This window comes from Acartia tonsa, chromosome 1 (genome assembly GCF_053477335.1).
Source record: "Acartia tonsa isolate MP-2025a chromosome 1, ASM5347733v1, whole genome shotgun sequence".
In the NCBI taxonomy this organism is placed as follows: Eukaryota; Metazoa; Arthropoda; class Copepoda; order Calanoida; family Acartiidae; genus Acartia; species Acartia tonsa.
Window position 1 is genome coordinate 3,886,174 of NC_137260.1, and position 16,285 is coordinate 3,902,458.

A 16,285-nucleotide genomic window follows, 5' to 3' on the forward strand; every position below is an offset into this window, starting at 1 on the left:
ACCGATTAGAAGATCTTTGCTTAATGGCAAAACTGCCTCCCCCCTCCCAACCCCCTGCATCAATAAGTTATTTTAATAATTTTATTCTTTATCCACATGAACGTATCTATTACATTTTCAGTTGTTGAGGAATTTATTATTCTCTCGTTTTTTGTTTGTCCGTTAAGATCTGACTAACATCTTTTACTTAACAGGCTTTACCTAGGATCCAAACGGTCTTAGATAATTTCTAGGATAGGATATAGGATGTAGTATGGTTTTAGGCTATTCTTTCTACCCCAATTACGCCCCTCTAATTAAAATCTAACCGTTGCTTGGGTTAATCAATAATTACTGCCATTATAGAGTATTTTTATGAGTAATTAACAATGTTTTATTTGTTAATTATATCAGTTAATTTCTTTTGAAGATTGTCTTTGAACCTGACACTTCTTTTTAATAATATTTAATGTATTTTATATGCAATATTCAAATTGTTATCTTTAGATTCATGCATTAAATAAAGAGTAAAGTACGAACTAATAAGAACAAAAAAGTATACGAGAATAGGGTTCCATTGGAATTCAGCCCACACGGAATTCGAGAATAGTTATTTCTTTCATCGTATTATAAACCGCTTTCCGCGGATATAGAATGTACATTTAAACGATTAAAACCAGTTTTTTAGCCCCTAGGTTCCTATCCACCGGATTCGAATGAATACGAGAATAATTATTTACTGCATATATCGTATTATAGACAGCTTTCCGCAGATATTAAAATGAAAATTTTAAAATTAAATTTTTTTTATATTTTCGAGTGGCCGAAGCTGCGGCTAGCAAAACTAATATTAGGATTTTTATTTTAATATTTCTTGAAAATTGTTTGCATTACGATGCAGCTAAGAACCGGTTCTAATCCAGCGGTTATGAATCGGTTTCCAGGACATACTATTTTTTTTATATGAATTTACAAAAATGACTGGGAAAAAATGTCGTCATTTGTTAATATAATTTCTAAATTCATATATAAAAAGTAGAACAAAATCTATGTGTTCGTCTATATCAAAAAAATTTAAAATTATTAAATAACTCCATAATGTTTATGCTCCTAGCAAAGCTTTCTACTAGTCCTAGATTTGATTAAACTTGGAAAACCTCTAGTTGGTGGAGTACACCATTAGATTTTATTCTGTGAACCAAACCTATGTAATAAAGTGATTGTTTACGCGGCCGAACATCCTACAGACAACCGAACCTTTGCTTGCATGACCTTTGTCTGGGAATTCTAACTGTGCATAGCGATAAGTTGCGCATGTATAGGGCCAATGCATTCCCTCTACTCTAACTATTATAATGAGCATCTAAAAAGATCTTTATTTATGAAACGATGTTGGGCTTGTAAGATTCGAACCTATCACCTACCCGACAACGAACGGATGTATTATATGTGTTATGGTTTTAACTTGATATTAAATCTTGATATCTACGTTCTATTTGAATCTTTTATCCCTCCAATACTTAAATTTGTTAAATAAAAATTGTCATCCAAATAAATCCATCCATACTCGGGCTCTTTCTATTGGTCGAAATCCATGAAAGCTTGGTTACTTTTTTGTAACCATGAATACTATAAAGGAATTCCAACCCAAGAGGAGATAAGTTTTATTCTTGATTAAAGAAAAAGATGCAATTATTAGAAACATTGCTATAAAGTATTTTGATTTCAACACAAGGTTTTTGCTAAAATATTATTTTAAAAACTTATAAGCGTAATCTATAATACAAAGTAGAACGATGTCTGTCTGTCTGTCTGTTTGTTTGTAGCGAAGGATCTCACTAACCGATGAACCGATCGGGTTCTTCTTTACAGGGTAGCTTCTCATAGGTCCCGGGAAGGTTTATAACTATTTTCTTGGGGGGGTAGGGGGGATGGAACACCCCCAACCAACCCAAAAAATGAAAATTTCCCCTCCAAAAAAGAAAAAATCTTTTTAAAAAATTTTTCTTTTAAATCTAAAATACGAAAAATTAGTTTGATCAAACCTCTTGGGGCAAAGCCCCTATAGAGGCTAGGGGCGAATCCGCTAGTACCATATAAAACAAGTATTTTGATATGTTTATTTTAGTTATACGTATCTTACAATATATTTTAGTAATCATAATCACATAGTTTGTTACTTCTTAATTCATTCTCCAAACCCTGAAAATAAATATCCAAATAATAAAGGAACAGGATGTTCGTTTGTTTGTCTATGTGTCTGTTTGTTTGTCTTTTCTGAAGGATCTCGCTAACACGCTGAACCGATCGGGTTCTCCTTAACAGGGTAGCTTCTCATAGGTCCCGGGAAGGTATATAACTATTTTGGGGAGGGTAAATCGATCAAATAGATAAAATATGAAAAAACGCCACCCTGTGGACATTTTTGCAATTAGCTAGAGGCCTCTAGGGGCGTAGCCGCTAGTGTATAATATGATTACAAGGATAACAAAATCCATAAGTAGATAAGCACCTAAAAACATGGATGGTCCAACAAAATGAATACAAAGTCAAATGTTCACTGGTTCCCCATAGAATTGAAGAACGGACTGTCAGACAGACATAGTATTTTAAATTCGTGTAGCTTTAAAAATGCTTTAAAAACTATCGATACCTTTTCCTTTGCTCGTTCACATATTTGTTGTTGAAATTGATACAAAACTTGAGTTTGATTTCGTTTCTCCCCATCCAGAAGAACAGTTGGGACAATTGTCATCTAGTTAAATTTATGTTAGTACATCTTATAAAGAAGTGTTAGTAACGGGTAGCTCGTATTGTTAATTTTACATGTTAGATCGAGTTGTCCTATCGATTTCAAACTTTGTTTGATGATTCCTATAACAGTTAGATACGATTTAGGAAGCGTAGCAACTCTATAATTATAATCAGAAAGTCTTTACGTCTACTTAAAACATGTTATATTTAACTTTGTTGACAACAATTTCTCATGTAATATAATTATCCTATTCATTTGATTTTTTTTAATACTGATTCCTAGGACAACAAAGTATATTGTTTCAAGCGAAGCATCTTTAGAATCAAGTCCTAAAACTGGTAACTATGTTCTTCAACAGTATCTGAATTTAAACATTTATACAACAAATTTACTTACAATTTTGTTCAGACTAGGTTTAAAATGTATATTTTGCTTATTCGGTTCTGACACTCTACAATTGTTAATGTTCGTTTGTACTACCATATACGACCTTTTATTGATGTTGTTTTAGTTAATCTAAGGAATTGTTAGGATTTTTAAATTGAATTAAAGAAATATAGAAGACAAAATTCCTATGTTTTTTGTTGTTGTGTGCCTAGATAAACTCATGGAAAGAGACAATTATTTTCCCGTATTCATTCGAATCCAGTGGATAGGAACCGGTTCTCATCCATACGAAAAAACTATGTCTAGCATCGTATTATATCCAGCTTTCTACGAATACAAAAATGTACAATCATAAGATTAAAACCAGTTTTTTAGCCCGTGCCTTCGGAACCTCGGGGCTAAAAAAACTGGTTTTAATCTTATAAGTGCACATTCTATATCCGCGGAAAGCTGTTTATAATACGATGAAAGAAATGACTATTCCTTCATAAAAGCAAGGATCATTTAATTAAACAAACAAACGAAGACAAATCAGGGATCTAAAGGGATAAGACAATGGAAGAAAAATTGTTGTACATCCCCATTAATGATAAAAAAAATTATCCCTTTTGTCAAAATTAGTGGTTGAAATGTTTGAACATTCAACTAAATGAGCCAACTAAAATCAAATTACCCATAGTTGTTAAGCCAACGAATAAGAAAGTTTTATTATAAAAGTTAGGGGACTAGTATGTAATAAACAGTCTATTGTCCCCTTCTATCTCTGTAGACAAATACAGAATTAAAGCTCAACAAGAAAAATCTGTAGTTCCTTCTGACTAACAGACGAACGGACGAGCATAATCTATGTGTGGAAAAGCTTCGCTTTTCTATAATTTGGGTCGGTCAGTACGTCCGTCTGGAACATATATCTTTTTTCGTTAATTTAGGCATGTTAGAATTGTCCTATCGATTTCAAACTTTGCATGTTGATTCCTATAGTAGTTAGGTACAATCTAGAAAGCGTAGAAACTCTATAATCGTTACCAGAATGTCCGTACGTCCATTTTAAAGATGTTGATTTTAACTTTTTAACAACTAATTTTGTATGTTATAAAATTATCCGATTGATATGATTTTTGGAATACTGATTCCTATAAGAACAAAGTAAAATGTTATAAGCGAAGCATTTCTATAATCAAGTATTAAAAACGTCAGTATATCTTTTAACAGTATCATGTATTTAATCAGTTTTGCAGCAAATTTACTTATACTTTTTACGAATTAATATTTAGTTTATTCAGTTCTGTCACTCAACAAGTTAATGTTTGTTTTCCTAACATCTCCGAGCTTTGCTTTTACGGATGTTGCCATCCTTGTTAAAATATTTGTTTCTTAAATAATTCTTTTCCGTGGCCAAGGTAAACTTGACAAAACTATTTAATTGAAATTTTTCTGCTGGCTCCCACAATACCCAGGGAGGGTGGGGACATTGGCCTGTAAATTTTACTGGAACCCAAAGTTTTTTTTCCATTAGTTGACTGGTTTCAAACTACTTGCAGTGTTCAAACTTTTCGGCTAATAATTTCAATCTACAGAAGCGGTAAATTTGTTTGTCATCATTGGGGATGTACATCAATTTATCATTTATTGTCCTATCCCTTCAGATCCGTGCCAAAACCTCACCTTTACATTTAAACTTGCTTTGAGGGTTTTTATTTTTATTGTATTTCAAGTAATAGTGGTTTCGCCCATTTCCTCTAGGGGGAAATGTATCCTTATAATAAAGTAACAGGATGTCTGTTTGTGTGTCTGTGTGTTTGTTTGTACCGAAGGAACTCGCTAACCGCTAAACCGATCGGGTTCTCCTTAACAGGATAGTTTCCTATAGGTCCCAGAAAGGTTTATAACTATTTTGGGGGAGGGTACCACCGCCCTCCCAAGAGAAATTACAATAAATCGAAATTTTTTCCCCCTCGAATAGAGACTCCATCGCAACATTGCAAGGTATCTTATTATTTTTTTAAAACACCAAACATTTAAAGTGCCACTAGAGGCCTCTAGGGGCGTAGCCGCTAGTTTTTTATATAGTTGGAGACTTGTATTCCAATGATGAATTATTTGAAAAGAGAAAAAAAATGTATAAGTATAGATGTATAACTCAGACAAATTCCTGGCCCAAGTTGTAAGGACCTTTTTCGTCTACTAGCAAATTGCTTTGTGCTCTGTTTTAGCGACTTGGCTGTTTTTTTTCCGACACTATTAACTTAAATTGAAAGTCGGCACAGGGTCCCCACCTCGTGGACAAAGTTACAAATAGCTCGTGCCCCATCTTTTATTTTTTTTAAGGCTGAAAATTTCTTTAAAGATGTCCAAGACCAATACAAAGCTATTATACAAAGCTTATAACACAATTCCAGTCCTACATTTATAACATTCTTCAAGGTTTAGGCTATTTTTTGTCTCTTTAAAAACAAAGTCCGTAGATACTAACGAAAAGATTTATCTATAAAAGGAATGGTTATTTATTGCATTTTATTATAGACAGCTTTCAGCGGATTTAAAATGAAAAATTTTAAGATTAAAACCAGTTTTGTTAGCCTTGAGGAGAAATAGGCCCTAGGGTAACAAAACTGGTAAGAATTTTATGATTTTTATTGCATTATTCGTGAAAAATTGTCCATTTGGTAACATCGCACCTTATGGGGCGATTCTTCGTAATTTCACAGTAGCTTTTCTCCTATTTCTAGCCCCTGCGGGGGGGCTCTAACCCTGCGGGGCCAATTACCTAAACCTGTGGGGCAATCACCTAACCCAATATAACCTAAAATAACCTATAAAAAGCCATTTTAAAAATGCGACGAATCGCCCCTTATTGGGCGATGTTACGAAAGGGACTATTCCCAAATAAAGTTATCCGATTTTATACATGGCTGAGATCCGGTTCTAATCCAGTGGATATTAATTGTTTGTTTGTGCTCAACTTCTTATGGATATTGTCATCCTCGTTTTGTTATAATCTACTTATTAAGAACCAATTATAAAACTTTTTCTATATAATAGAATTTGCTTACCATAGAAAAATAAAATCAAAATTGATCATTTTTTTTGTTTGTCCTTTAAGATATCGCTAACCATTGAACCGATTGTGATATCAATTTTAAGGTAATGTGTTTTCTCTGTGACCCCCCCCCCCTCGAATACAAACCCTCTAGAAGCTAGGAAAGTAACCGCTAGTGTCCTAAAAGTGACAGGGAAGGTTTAGAACTATTTTCTTGGGGGGTGGGACACCCCCAACCCTACAAAAAAATGAAAAATACCCCCCTCAATTTTTCTTTTTCTTTTTAAAACTAAAATTAAAATATCCCCCCCCCCAAAAAAAAATTATTAATTTTTCTTTTAAATCTAAAATACGAAAAATTGGTTTGATTAAACATCTTGGGGCAAAGCCCCGAGAGGCTAGGGGCGAAGCTGCTAGTTCATATAAAAGCTGGTATACTCAGGGATAAGACAATGACCGCTAAATTAATGTGTGTATGTATATCCCCAATAATGATACACTAAATTACCCCTTCTATATATGAAAAATGAACCAAAATTATTAATCTAACGAATAAGAAAATATTATTATAAAACTTTGGGGACTAGTGTAATGAGTATCCTTTTAGTATCCTTATTTATAGTATTTGAAGCATATCTATTTGGGTATTCTTACATTTTGCAAAGCTATCTATTGCAAAAATTCGACGAACATGAAAGCAAAAACCTGAGAGGGAGGGAATTAGACTTTTAGTCACACTGGTACCCAAAGTTTTATAACCATACTCTATAATTCGTTGCTTAAAAACTTTGTTATGAAATTTTGGATATTTTCAACTAACAGTGTCCAAACTTTTTACCAATAATCGATCATAGTAGAGGGTATACATCAATTTATAGACCATTGTCTTATCCCTTTAGATCCCTGATTATTAATGGGGGGGGGGGGGAGTTTGTACACTTATAGGACATGAAACTAATTTAGTATTAAATTTTGCCCTTGATGTTTGGGCTTTTTTTAAAGTAATGAATCCAATTCTAATGATTGGATGTACTAATAAAGCTTTAAAAATTGAATTTTGGCACTTTTGATAACTATAACAACAAACACTATGCTAAAATTTCACTTCCTATAAGTGTAAAAACTCCCCCCACCCTTATCATACCTTAGATTGCATATTATGAGTAATACTGCCGGCATGAGCGTGAATCTGGCGTCCTTCAGGGCTTGTAGAGCATTCCACGATTCGCTGGATATTATCAATATAATATTCCCTTGCACATAGCTCTGTGTTTGTAGCCGAGTCGCGGGTCTTGGCGTGATTCAATAAACAACTAAAAAGGGAGACAGCGTAAAGTGGCACCAAAAAATGACGCCATATGATAAAATAACCAATGAGAGGCCAATATAAATTTTAATATTGGTTAATTACAGTGTATTATACTGGTCTCTCATTGGTAAACTTTATTGTATGACGTCATATTTTGGAGCGACTTTACGCTATCTCCTAACAAGGTGAAATTTTTTTCCTTCAAATTTTCGAATTATGTAGAATATACGTGGATATTATGACAGGTGAAAATTTGTCGTCAATTTAGGTTGCTTACACGGACTCGTTTATTTGTCGTTCATTCATCCAGAAGGAGGGGAGGGGATGGGGGTTATCATTATTTTCCAAGTTACAATAAATTCATTATATTAACCCATAAAATTCGGGTCTTGCCGCACTTTAATCGGTCGGGGGGTGGGGGGGGGGCGTTCAACCCCCCCCCTATTATCTCCGTTCCTATTAGAGCTAGAGGGCAACATTTTTTGTGCAAGTCCCCTGTTTGATGTTGAATTTTCGACCTTAATTAAGTCAAAGTTCCTCCAAAATAGTTACTAATCTTCTCTAGACCCATGGGAAGCTTCACTGTAAAGGAGAACCATATCGGTCCAACGGTTAGCTACAGACAGACACACAGACCCTCATCCTGTTACTTTTATATAAGGATTTTGATTTGATTGTGTTTACCTTAGAAAGTGAAGCTTGTTTTCAAAGTTTAAGATATGGTTTATAGAACAGCCATGCAAAATATTAGCCTTAAAGATAAAAAAAATTAATTAAATTCATCGCATCGTACTATAGACAGCATTTTAAGGATATTTAAATTAAAAATTATTAGATTAAAATAAGTTTTGTTAGCCACGAGGGGCCGAATGCTTGGACTAATATTACTGGTATAAACATTTATTTTAATAATCGTGGAAATTGTCTGTAATACTATGTTATACATGATTTTTCAATATGGCTGAGAATCGGATCTTTCCAGCGGATGTTAATTGATAGGGCAAGTCTAAGTTTAAATTTATAATATTTATAAAAAATTCAAACCTGGCATTCTGGTTGATTATGTTGACAGAGAAACCTATAATCTCCGTTTTCTTCAATAGTCTGAAAAAAAAATGGATTAGTTATTTCTTGCATCGTATTATAAACAGCTTTCCGCGGATATAAAAATGTACAATTATAAGATAAAAACCAGTTTTTCAGCCCCGAGGTGCCAAAGGCATGGGCTAAAAAAACTGGTTTTAATCTTATGATTGTACATTTTTATATTCGTAGAAAGCTGGATATAATACGATGCTAGACATAGTTTTTTCGTATGGATGAGAACTGGTTCCTACCCACCAGATTCGAATGAATACGAGAAACATTATTACTTAGATGTTACACCAGAATTTCATGTTCTCTGAGAAAGTAAAACTCGTATATGGCTAAAATAACTATACCCCCCTCCACCCCTATTACCTCATCCCCTCCCCTCCTACTGGATGAACGAATTGACCAATAACTGAGTTAAATTCTTGTCATAATATCAAGGTATATTCTATCTATATACATCAGAAAGAAAGACAAATGAAATTTAAGAAATAAATAATCTCATTTAATCTCACATTTACTCAACTACAGGATACTGAATTGGACATACTTACATTTAAATACTTTTTAAATAGAGATGTTTCGCTTATAACATGCCTATATTAATGGTCCGAATAGGATGATTATATTATAAAAGGTATTGTTTTTTAAATGCCCAAATTAATCATGTAGACATACAGACAATTAAAGGAATAATAATAAAAGCCTAGTATGAAATTGACAATATTAGAATTACCAAATCAACGATATGAGCTATTCGTTACGAGCACTAAATGTAGTAAAGCTTCGCTTAAAAAATCTTATTTTAAGAATAAAAAACATCTTTCAAAGCAAAGTTCATACTTCCATGACACTTTTTAGAATATTTATTTTTCAGTAAAAAAGAGCGATTTGATTGAGGTTTATCAAAATAAAGTGTCTGAGGAAATATGAATTAATGCGGGAGTTGCGGCTACGTATATATGAATTAATGCGGGAGTTGCGGCTACGTATATATGAATTAATGCGGGAGTTGCGGCTACGTATATATGAATTAATGCGGGAGTTGCGGCTACGTATATATGAATTAATGCGGGAGTTGCGGCTACGTATATATGAATTAATGCGGGAGTTGCGGCTACGTATATATGAATTAATGCGGATGCTGCGGATAAAAATCATAATGTCTTTTTTTAAAACGATCCTTTAGAAAGAGACATACGATAAAATTCACTTTATGAAAAGCTTTACTTTAAAATCTAGGATAATTGAATAGATAAACATAATAAGATTACAAATTTTAAATAAAAGCTTTTCTAGTAAAATTGATTGAATAAGAGTCTCAAAGAACAAAAGCTTTTTATCGTAAATAGAGCTTAAAGTTAAACATAATTTTGTACATTTTACAAGAAATGACAACATCGCAAAATGCATGAAAGTGTGGTATGCGGCAGCTCTGGACCATGCAGAAACCAAGACATTATAGTGATGCTACGCACCTAGCTAAATCCTGTTGTTCTACAATTATAAAGCCACCTGAAAATATGTCAGATAACGGTACTGGTTTCATCCCTCAGTTGTCCTGCAAATGGAGGGAGGGGGTGTTACCCCTCCCTCTCCCATCTTAAGCACCGGAACCTTCCCCTTCAACCACCAAGTTATCAGCACCACCTCAACCCTGAGGATAAAGGATCTAAACCTGCCCTCACCTGATAGGATCACCCCCACACAGACTGTTGTTGTCACAAGTAATCATCAAACCTTCCCTCTTTAGTACCCAGACCTACCACTCAACCCCTCTATGCTTATCTACCTATTGTGCTGCTCCATGGGCTATCCTGCCTGCCCCAGACAGGGATAGCCATCTACCTAACCATTGCAATTACCTATGTTTTACTGTATGATTTATCTTTAACTATCTTTATTCCTAATCCATATGTATTTATATTATGGTTAACTGTATTCTTAATTCCCCCCCACCCTTTCCAGGGATGGGGACTCATGATTGCCCAAACTGACTATTGTATATGTATTACAATGCTTTTATGTTATGATTATTTATTCCTATCCATTGTAGTTAATGTTTGTTGTATATAGCTTTAGTATATCTTAACCCTTCAATAAAGTGACAACTGAAAATAGATGTTGATCATTATCTAGTGAAAGCTAGAGAAGCGTAGCTTCTCTATAGTAAGGTGTCCACGTCTGTCACACTGCCGTAATCTAATTGAACTCCGGTGTCTGCCATTTATCCTCGGCGGATACCACAAAAGCGCGACTTCAACATTTTATGACAGTAATGGATAATATATTTATTATTTACTGATGTATTTCCTTAATAGCGGTTGCGCCCCTAGCATTTTGGTTATTTGTATTTATTGGAAGAAATATTGGAGAAGACTGAAAAAAGCTTAAAGCCATTCTAAGACTCAAATCTAACATAAAATAAATAGCACAAAACCATCCTAGGGTCTACCTGAAGCTTTCATAAAATAGAAAACTTAAACAGTCCAGTAGTTTAAGCTGCACACAATAAAACCTTACTACTTTCCATAATGGTTTAATTTAATTGGAAAAGAAACTATGAAAATGACCTTACACAGTCAAAATTACATAAAATGAACTTTCAGACATTTTTGGTTTTATTTATAGAGTAGCTTTTTACTTGAAATGTTGAATTTAAAAATAAAAGTTTTAAAACTATTAGACAATTTTTTTCATTCTTAAATAAAAAACCCTTTTCCATTGATGTAACAATGTTAAAGCGTATAGACTCTGATTATTAAAAATCTTCTTTATATAAAAGGTTGGTACTTTCCCTCAGAGTGCCTATCGAGCACTGACCCCCCCTTCCCCCCTCCACTATATTTTGAATAATATAAGTACATATTATAACCTCAGCTGACTTAAAGCAATACACAAACAAATAAAAATTTCAACGGAGGGGTTTTCTATGATCGACTTGGCTCCTTAAGGGAAACCACTTAATATTTACCTTTGCTTTTCCGAAGGGAATCAAATTGATGTGAATAAGTTGATGAAAACTCTCCCAGGTTGGATATAATTGGGATACAAAAAAATCTCTGAAATTATAATTATTTTAAATAAATGATAATTGAAATTTTTGAAATTACTTTTATTAAAAGAAATAATAATAAATAATAAATCTAGTAACCCTGCAACGATTAAATCCACTTTTTTAGAAAATCTGCTCATTATTTTTTGGATGGTTTTTGATCTTTAAATGTAATCTTTCAATGTTTTGTTTTTTTGTATCTTCCACCCCCTCTCCTATTCAAATATAGAGCACCTAGAAGCTAGAGGCGTAACCGCTAGTTTAAAAAAAATAATCTACTAATAATAGACATTTAATTATTCGGATATAGGCTATAGCATCAAATTTTCATGAACTCTGACAAAGTGATACTCGCAGCTGTAAAAAATAACGATTCCCCCCAATCCCTTCCCATTTACTGGATGAACGAACTGGCCAATAAATGAGTTCAATATTAGCAAATTGACAACACATTTATCAAATAGGTGTATTTTTGTCATCAAAACTGTGAATTTGACAGCCTCATTGAATTTCATGGGTATAAAAATGATAGTAAAACTGTGTTTATGACAGCAGTGATGGTGTAATTTTGACAGTGGATAAAAAAATATTCCCAAAAATACAGCCAAAATCGAAATTGACAAAAACACACCCCCTTTTTGACAAAAACACAGTAGCAGTATTTTTGCTAGTAGTAAAAGTGGCAGCAAACCATTTATCCGAGTCAATATATCCACGTATTCTATATATATACATTCGACTAATATTATGTATCTTTGAATTTATTAAAACATTTGATTTAAGATTTCTATATAAAAATACACAAAACAAAACTTAAAAACATAAATGTGTATAAAGTACATCGCTCCACATCATTCTTACGTACCTTGAATCATCGCACAAAGCTTCATAAAATACATCCACCTAAAATGACATAATAAGTTATATTCGAATTATGAAATGCGCAGCTACTCCATATGGGTATGTCCATCCATCCGTCTGTATGTCACAAAGTGAAAGATGACAAGGTTTCTACATTTAAAAAGTATTTTCATTTGAATCTTTTAAACTTCTAATCTTATATTTTTACAGGCTAAAGCTAAATTCCATTACTGGACAAAATTACCCTTTATTTTCTAATCAATTAATTATTTTTAAAATCTACAAAATTATGTAATATACTTAAGCTTCTGGATGTAAATATCTAAATCCAGTCTCAAAATAATAAATGTTAAAAAGGGAAATCCACCTCTTTACTTTTGCTTAATGGCTCTTAAAAGGCTAGAGGTGCAGCCTGTATTTCTTTAAAGAAAACAGTTTAAACATAAGTTACTATTCAACTATAGCTAAAAGTACATCTTAAAAATATTAGTCATGGTCTGTAAATATAAAAATAACAATATAGTTTTAAACTTAAATAGCGCAGTTTTTTTTATATTCAACTTTAAGGATGGTTTGTTATTTAATTTGATATAATTTATTAGCCAATTACTAAATCAAATAGAAAGTTTTTAGCACAAACACAGGATAAACAACAGTCGAAGTGTACACTTGACCTAACCTAACCAAATTTAAACTATCTTAGAGGTTTTTTAAATGCCTAACCCCTGCGGGGATGTTGATTTATTTGTATATTCATATCTTAACCTAGTTTAACCTATATATAAACACTAAATTAACATTTTAAACACTCATACATACATTTGTTTACTCCGACGTTTGTCACTCCTGCGTTTGTCCTGGAAACAATTTAATTAGTTACAAGGGTGTAAAAAAAAATTATAGCATATATAGAATAGTTTTGCTTCCCCAAGAAAAGCAAGAGTCACATCTTTTTTTGAATGGGCAAAACTAATGGAAATTGAACCATTGCTGAATTTCAAAATGTTTCTTTGTAAAGAAATAAAAAATGTATTTAACACTTATATCCTTACAATAAAATAACAGGATGCCTGTTTCTTTGTCGCTACCCTCACAAGAGAAATCACAAAAAATTTAAAATTTAAAATTTCAAAAATATTCTCGCTTTTTGTACTTGACTTGAACACAACACAGACAATTATTTCTCAAATTAGATATTTGAAATAAAAAACAAACATCTAAAGTGCCCCCAAGAGGCCTCTAGGGGCGTACCTGCTAGTAACAAATATGATATTCATTGTATACTTTAAAAGCTTAGAAGCAATTTGAAGAATCACATATAAATTAATGGATATAATATTACTTGGATGTTACACCAGATTTACATGTTTTTTAATAAAAAGAAATTCGCAACGGGCTAATAAAGATCTTAAAAAATAAGAGGTCTACAAAAAAAAGCGATTGCATATCTAAATTCTATGGAAAATTTTACATCTACTACTTACTAAAAACACCGACTAGCTATTTAAAATAAAAATTAAAAAAGTTAAGACGCCTTCTTTTTGTAAATACCTTTTAGTTCTTTTAGTTAATCTTTTAAGTAAGTTTACTTTTTCTTTTGAAGAAAAAAATAAAAATTAATTTAAGCTACCTGAATTTTTCCTCTTTGTTTATTTGTTGAATCTAAAAATACCAATTTCTCCTCTGACTTTTCCTAGAAATTGAATAAGTCCAAGATTTTTTTGCATTGATTATGAATTATAATTTAATTGAAAAAATATCATTCAGGTTTTTAAACTTATAAATTTATTTATATTTTTAACATTTTTAAGTAAATTTAAACAAACCTTAAAATTAATTTTAGCCAGAAAACACATTTAGCAGTGTCAATACTTATTACCATATTTTAATCTACAGAAGAGGTAACTTTGGAGCTGACTCGACAAAGTGGCTGAAAAAAATGAGCCATGTGACGTCAATAGATCCAACTCTTTTTAAGGGGTTTCTTTTCTCCTCTCATCTCTCCCTTTTACGACGTCCCAAGGCTAATTTTTTCAGCCACTTTGTTGAGTCTCCAAATTATGGTAAAAAAAAGTTTTGACACTGCTAAATGTGTTTTCTGGCTAAAATTAATTTTAATGGTTTGTTTAAATTTACTTTAAAATGTTAAAAATATAAATAAATTTATAAGTTTAAAAACCTGAATGATATTTTTTTCAATTGAATTATAATTCATAAGCAATGCAAACTTTGGACATAAATTTATCGCACATTGTCTTATACCTTAAGATCCATTAATGAAAGAATATTAATAGTTATTTCTCGCATCGTATTATAAACGGCTTTTCGCGGATATAGAATGCACAATTATGAGATTAAAACTAGTTTTTTTAGCCCCGAGGTGCCGAAGGCATTGGCTAAAAAACTGGTTTTAATCTTATGATTGTACATTTTTATATTCGTAAAAGGCTGGATATAATACGGTGCTAGACATAGTTTTTTCGTATGGATGAGAACCGGTTCCTATCCACCGGATTCGAATGAATACGAAAAAGAAAAGTTATAGTTGCAAAAAAAGTCACCAACCTTTGGTTTTCTTTTGAACCAAGAACTTCTGCATGTTAAGATATTTAACAAAATTACTATTTTTATATTTTTATTACTATTTAATATTTGAAACAATATATTTACTTATGTCCTTGTAGTAGTAAAGCCACTCCGTAGATAGAAAAGTCCGTTCTTCTGCCCATCTGTTGGAAAAGGTATGGCAAAAATGCGAATTTCCCTGCTGCTATTCAAGAGAGTCGGCTGAATAATATTTTGAAGATTCCTAATACCAGTCAGCATCTATTAATTAGTCCGCTAGTCTGCCGGTCATGCAACAAAATACCTGTATGTACATATTCCAAAAAAAGGTTTCAGAATTTAACTTACATCATGTTGTCATCCTTGTTTTTTTTTTATAAAAAGCTGTTTTAAAAGGCAAAATGAATGGCTTCGAAACCAAGTAATATCCGCTGGATTAGAACCTGTTCTAAGCCATGCTGAAAAATCATGTATAGCATCGTATTATTGTCAAATTTCCACGAAAAAGGAAATAATAATATAAAAAAATACTACCAGTTTTTTTTAGCCCCCAGGCGTTGGTGTGTATCTTATTTTTCATTATCCATGGAAAGCTGTATAAAATAACTATTATCAAATTAGTAAAAAAAATATTCCTGAGTGTAAAAATGTCCCAGGACCCATGATGATATATGATATGTGTAATATGTTTTCTTTCTTGATATGTGCTAACTCTGAAAATAAAATTAAGTTAAACAAATACATTATATTAACAAGCATGACAACATCCATTATAGCGATGCTTAACAAATTTGAAATATAATCAACAATTGAAATTAGTCGTTAAAAATCACATTTACATCAATTAAAATATATATTTTTTTAAAAGATTATAGAACTGCTAATACTGACGTAAGGAAATAACTATAATCAATTATAGAGTGGCTCCACTACCCTTACATTATATTGTTGTTCTCTATTCCATGTTAAAAAGTTGATTGTTGTCCTAATATATTTACACAATAGTACAGGCATACATTCTGAGACAATAATAGAGTAGCCACGGACGGTATAACTGTAGTCAATTATAGCGAAGCTTTGCTACGCTTACATTGCATTGTTGTTTGCTATTTCATGTTAAAATATAACTGTTGATCTAAGATATGTACATAATAGTATAGACATACATTCTAAGACAATTAACATTGTTTTACAGACGTACGGTAAAATTATAATCAATTATAGAGTGGCTCTACTACCCTT

At 32.3% G+C, this 16,285-nt stretch overlaps 1 long non-coding RNA gene across 1 annotated transcript; it reads right to left on the reverse strand.

The window, feature by feature from the left end:
* Positions 1–2,085: 2,085 nt before the first annotated feature.
* LOC145332844 (uncharacterized) lies at positions 2,086–15,756 on the reverse strand. Its single transcript, XR_013884361.1, has 9 exons — positions 15,044–15,756; positions 14,109–14,171; positions 12,483–12,520; positions 11,537–11,624; positions 8,515–8,574; positions 8,155–8,222; positions 7,306–7,474; positions 2,633–2,734; positions 2,086–2,181 (listed from the first exon to the last, which is right to left on the reverse strand). It is a non-coding gene; the product is annotated as an uncharacterized LOC145332844 (long non-coding RNA).
* Positions 15,757–16,285: the final 529 nt, after the last annotated feature.